Source organism: Lolium perenne, chromosome 5, assembly GCF_019359855.2.
Source record: "Lolium perenne isolate Kyuss_39 chromosome 5, Kyuss_2.0, whole genome shotgun sequence".
NCBI classification, from domain to species: domain Eukaryota; kingdom Viridiplantae; phylum Streptophyta; class Magnoliopsida; order Poales; family Poaceae; genus Lolium; species Lolium perenne.
Genome location: NC_067248.2, coordinates 178,343,865 through 178,350,462, shown reverse-complemented (window position 1 = coordinate 178,350,462; position 6,598 = coordinate 178,343,865).

Sequence of the window (6,598 nt, the reverse complement as noted above, 5' to 3'; positions counted from 1 at the left end):
ACAGCATGTTGGGTGAACAAATTACAGTTAGGCAATTGACAAATAGAGAGGGCATGACCATGCACATACATATTATGATGAGTATAGTGAGATTTAATTGGGCATTACGACAAAGTACATAGACCGCTATCCAGCATGCATCTATGCCTAAAAAGTCCACCTTCAGGTTATCATCCGAACCCCCTCCAGTATTAAGTTGCTAACAACAGACAATTGCATTAAGTATTGCGCGTAATGTAATCAATAACTACATCCTCGGACATAGCATCAATGTTTTATCCCTAGTGGCAACAGCACATCCATAATCTTACAGGTTTCTCTTACTCCCCCAGATTCACGGAGACATGAACCCACTATCGAGCATAAATACTCCCTCTTGGAGTTACTAGCATCAACTTGGCCAAAGCATCTACTAATAACGGAGAGCATGCAAGATCATAAACAACACATAGATATAAATTGATAATCAACATAACATGGTATTCTCTATTCATCGGATCCCAACAAACACAACATATAGAATTACAGATAGATGATCTTGATCATGTTCGGCAGCTCACAAGACCCGACAATTAAGCACAATGAGGAGAAGACAACCATCTAGCTACTGCTATGGACCCATAGTCCAGGGGTAGACTACTCACACATCACTCCGGAGGCGACCATGGCGGCGTAGAGTCCTCCGGGAGATGATTCCCCTCTCCGGCAGGGTGCCGGAGGCGATCTCCTGAATCCCCCGAGATGGGATTGGCGGCGGCGGTGTCTCTGGAAGGTTTTCCGTATCGTGGCTCTCGGTACTGGGGGTTTCGCGACGAAGGCTATTTGTAGGCGGAAGGGTAGGTCAGGGGGCGTCGCGAGGGGCCTAGGAGACAGGCTGCGCGGCCAAGGGTGGGGCCGCGCTGCCTACCCTCCTGGCCACCTCGTGGCCCCACTTCGTTGACTCTTCGGTCTTCTGGAAGCTTCGTGGCAAAATAGGACCCTGGGCGTTGATTTCGTCCAATTCCGAGAATATTTCCTTACTAGGATTTCTGAAACCAAAAACAGCAGAAAACAGCAACTGGCACTTCGGCATCTTGTTAATAGGTTAGTTCCAGAAAATGCATAAATATGACATAAAGTGTGCATAAAACATGTAGATATCATCAATAATGTGGCATGGAACATAAGAAATTATCGATACGTCGGAGACGTATCACCCGTGCAACGGGCAACGGTGGTGAGGATCTCTCCTCCCGTGGCGGCACATGAAAGTGCATGGATCCCACATGTGTGGTTTTGGTAATTAATGATAATCCCTATGGACTAATATTTGTATTGTGTTACATGATGGTGCTCCGGTGTTGGCGCCAGATAATCTTGTTGGCAGTTGTTGTGGAAGCTGTTGCGAAACCCCAAGAGGAAGGTATGATGAGCACAACAACAAGTTTTCCCTGAGTACGAAACCAAGGTTTAATCAATCAGTAGGAGAAATGTGTTACTTCTAAAGGTGTTGCTGGCTGACTAGTGACAGGGCGCACTACCGGTGTCAGCAACAACATGGAACCTGCACACAACACAACCAAAGTACTTTGGCCCAACTTGCAGTGAGGTTGTCAATCTCACCGGTTTGCTGAACACAAAGGATTAGATGTATCGAGTGGAAAGAGATGTTTAATTACAGAAGGTAAACAGAAGAGGATTGCAGTAGAATTTATCAGTAAAGGAAATAGGACCGAGTCCAGAGCTCACTATAGGTGTCTCTCCATAAAGATAAATAGCATGTTGAGTGAACAAATTACAGCTGTGCAAGTGAAAGAATATCGACCAATACATGACAAGATGATTACTATGAGATTTGATATGGACATTACAATATAATACATAGACTGTAATCCAACTGTGACTATGACTAATAATCCACCTTCAGGTTAGCATCCGCACCCCTTTTAGTATTAAGTTGCAAGCAACTAACTATCGCATTAAGCAATATGTGTAAAGTAAACAATAGAATTCCCCTCAGATAAAACATTGTTATTTTCTCCCTAGTACCAACAGCACATCTACAATATTAGAAGTTAAACGTCACTCTGCCAGAAAGCTAGAGGCATGAACCTACTATCGAGCATAAATACCCCCTCTTGGAGTCACAAGTGTCCATTTGGCCAGAGTTTCTACTAGCAACGGAGAGCATGCAAGCTCACAAATAACATATGGCATGAATATATATAATCAATCTCAACATAGTATACAATATTCATCGGATCCCAACAAACCAAACATATAGGATTACATAAAGATGATCTTGATCATGTAGGGAAGCTCACAAGATCGATACGTGAAGCACAAAGTGGAGAAGACAACCATGTAGCTACTGCTATGGACCCATAGTACAGGGATGAACTACTCACACATCACTTCGGAGACGGGCATGGCGATGTAGATGCTTCCGGCGATGATTTCCCCCTCCGGCAGGGTGCCGGGAAGGGCTTCAGAACCCCCCATGATGGGTTCTTCGATGGCGGCCGCGACAGAAATTTTCGTGGATGGAGGCTCGGGTATCCAGGGTTTTCCCGAGATGATGTATAAATAGGCGGAGGATTTAGGTCGGTGGGTGGCTGGTGGGCCAAGACCACCCCTTGGCGCGGGCCAGGTCTAGGCCGCGCCAAGGGTGAGTTTGGCCACCCTGTGGCACCTCTTCGACCCCCTCTAGACTTCATCTTCGTTTCAGTAAAATATTAACTTCGGCTTTTGTTTCGTCCAATTCCGAGAATATTTCCCGTACAACTTTTCTGAAATACAAAAAACAGGAAAATTCAGGGAACTAGCACTGTGGCATCTTGTTAATAGGTTAGTGTCGGGAATCATGTACAAGTGCAACAAAGTGTAAGCAAAACATATACGAATTGGTGTAAAACAAGCATGGAGCATTAAAAATTATAGATATGTTTGAGACGTATCATTACACTTGTAGGTTTTGTCGATAAACAATTCTTGGACCATGTGTTCGCTTCAAGAATGAAAGAAGAAAAAAGCAAAGAAGAGCCATAGATGACCAAGATGTTCATGGAGTGATCCAAAGATTGGTCATAAGAGAGTTGAGCCTATGTCAAGTATGTCTTGAAGAACAAGATGGAGCAATATCCCATGTGTACCTTCAAGAGATCAATATAATGAAGAAAAAAGAAATGGAGCGCAAGTTCAGGATGAACCATCTCGAAGAGATCATGTGCTTGAATCTTTCCATCCATATGGTAATCATGGATAAGTGAATATATGGCCAAAGAAGAGCCTTTCCTATTGTGGAGTATGGGCAAGCAAGCCACAAGACTTCACCAAGCAATCACAATCAAAAGGGTCTTCCAACTTGAAGCGGTCAATATCTTCATCATCTAGCTCAAGTGGAATGCACAAAGTTAAGGTTAGTTCTTGATAGGGTTTCTTTCTAACCGATCTCGTGGTGTAGTTGGGAGACGTTTTAGAAGATAGATGGTTGGACTGTCAAGAGGGCTCTCGGGTGAGTAACTTATCATATCATTCAGAGAGATCTCAAACCCTTGCATGCTTTGTTGGAGATATGCCCAAGAGGCAATAATAAAATGGTTATTATAATATATCTTTAAGTTTATGATAATGTTTACATATCATGCTATAATTGTATTAACCGAAACATTGATACATGTGTGTTATGTGAACAACAAGGAGTCCCTAGTAAGCCTCTTGTATAACTAGCTTGTTGATTAATAGATGATCATGGTTTCGTGATCATGAACATTGGATGTTATTAATAACAAGGTTATGTCATTATATGAATGATGTAATGGACACACCCAATTAAGCGTAGCATAAGATCACGTCATTAAGTTATTTGCTATAAGCTTTCGATACATAGTTACCTAGTCCTTATGACCATGAGACCATGTAAATCACTTATACCGGAAAGGTACTTTGATTACATCAAACGCCACTGCGTAAATGGGTGGTTATGAAGGTGGGATTAAGTATCCGGAAAGTATGAGTTGAGGCATATGGATCAACAGTGGGATTTGTCCATCCCGATGACAGATATATATACTCTGGGCCCTCTCGGTGGAATGTCGTCTAATGTCTTGCAAGCATATGAATGAGTTCATAAGAGACCACATACCACGGTACGAGTAAAGAGTACTTGTCAGGAGACGAGGTTGAACAAGGTATAGAGTGATACCGATGATCAAACCTCGGACAAGTAAAATATCGTGTGACAAAGGGAATTGGTATCGTATGTGAATGGTTCATTCGATCACTAAAGTCATCGTTGAATATGTGGGAGCCATTATGGATCTCCAGATCCCGCTATTGGTTATTGGTCGGAGTGAGTACTCAACCATGTCCGCATAGTTCGCGAACCGTAGGGTGACACACTTAAAGTTGGATGTTGAAATGGTAGAACTTGAATATGGAATGGAGTTCGAATATTTGTTCGGAGTCCCGGATGAGATCCCGGACATCACGAGGAGTTCTGGAATGGTCCGGAGAATAAGATTCATATATAGGAAGTCATTTTATGAGATTTAAAATGATCCGGAAGGTTCTAGAAGGTTCTAGAAAAGTCCGGAAGAAACCACTATGGAAGGCGGGGTCCCAAAGGGACTCCACCTCCATGGCCGGCCAACCCTAGAGGGGGAAGAGTCCCAAGTGGACTCCCCCAAAGGGGGCCGGCCACCCCCCCCCCCCACATGGAAGGGGGGAATCCCACCCCAAGTGGGATTCCCACCTTGGGTAGGTTTCCCTATCACATGGAAGGTTTTGGGTTCGGGTCTTATTCGGAGACTTGTAGTCCAACACTTGGGGATTCCACCTATATAATGAGGGCCAAGGGGAGGGGGCCGGCCACCCCAACAAGCACAAGGTGGCCGCACCACCTCAAGTGGCCGGCGCCCCCCTCTCCCCAAACCCTAGCCGCCCCACTCCTTGTAACATCCCAAAAAATTACAAAACAAAGACAATGCACTTCCCTAGTTCCAAATTTTGGAACCAACAAAAACTTTTATTAAATAGAGTGGGATACATAGTGACCTTGCTTAATTCTTGTGTTTTTGCCATGATTGCTTGTTATTAGTATTTGAAGTGATCTTAAACCCTAAACCTCACCCCTATTTTCACCATCCTAGTTAAAATAAAATAAAAGGAAAGTAAATAAGAAAAAGGTATATGTGCCTATGGCTATTTTTACAAATGTTTACCCTAAGCTTTTCTACTTTGTTTAGAGGTTTGGAAAACCTTCATACACCCTATCTAGTACTTATCGAACCAAATCCAAGTGGAAACAAAAGAAAATAAAAAGAAAATAAAAATGCCATAGAGGCATATGAGAGTAAAATAGTAAAAATGTGAATTTAAGAATTTTGACCCTAATATATGTTGTGAATGGTGGGATCACTCCTATATACCATTTCAACACTCAACAACACCATTTGGGTCAAGCCAAGTCAAATTAAAAATCAAATGCAACATATGCATAGAAGCATATGTGGCACATAGCCATTTCACCAAACTTTGACCTATGACTTTAAACCTTGACCAAATGATGGGAAACCATCTCCAAACCTAATGTAACACTAAATTAACCCTAACCCATGCCCAAGTAAAGCAAGGGGAACAATTTACAAGTTTAATGAAAAGTGACACATCACCTCTTATGTGTTATGGCCATTTTTGCAAATCTTTGATCAAGACCATTTGAATTGGTTTCAATGGTCTTAAAATGATTCTAAACTAATAAGAATCACATTAGAGTCAAGAAATATCAAATCAATTGGAGAGAAATCAAATGGTGAGGATTTCCCAATTTCACTCACATACACATAAGGCCAATTTTGCAAATCTTCACCAAAGGCCACCATTGCTTGATCTATTGTTTGTAAAACTCTTATATATGATAAACCAACACAATTGCATCAAAGAAACCAAAATCAAATCAAAGCAAAATTCAAAACTTACATACATGTGATAATGGTCATATGTCCCCTTTTTATTTTCTTCACCACTTTGCACCCATTTATCTTCTGATTCCTCAACCAACCTTGGTAAACCAAAGCCATGTCATCCAAGACCAAGTGATGGTGAACAACTTTCATGTTGACCATTAGTACTGATGTTGACCAGGTTGACCAGTATAGTTTAGACAAGTAGGGACTTTGAAACTATGTGAAGATGACCCACTTTTTGAATTGTTGCAAAACTTCACCAAAAGGAACACCACCACCACCTTTCCATCACATTAAATATAAGAATGAGATTCACCAAAAAGATTTCCAAAATTCCACAAAAAGGTTCATGCGGCCATTTCATCAAACACATGGCAGGCAGCATCTTTGTTTTGTGTTACATGCTATTACCCAGCGGATTTTGGCCAAAACCCTGCTTTATCAGTGATGATCATCTCTCCCCTACCTCTCCTGCATCTCTACTTGTACCACCTTGGTCGATTAAAGTGGAGAGATGGGCAGAAAGGCACCATGCCGTACCCATGCCGGCCACCCATGCCACTCATCTCTCTGGCTCTCCCCTCTCTCTTTCACCATGTCTCAGAGCTTCTCTGGATCACAAGGACACCGCCAGTACCAGCCCTGAGCAAAGG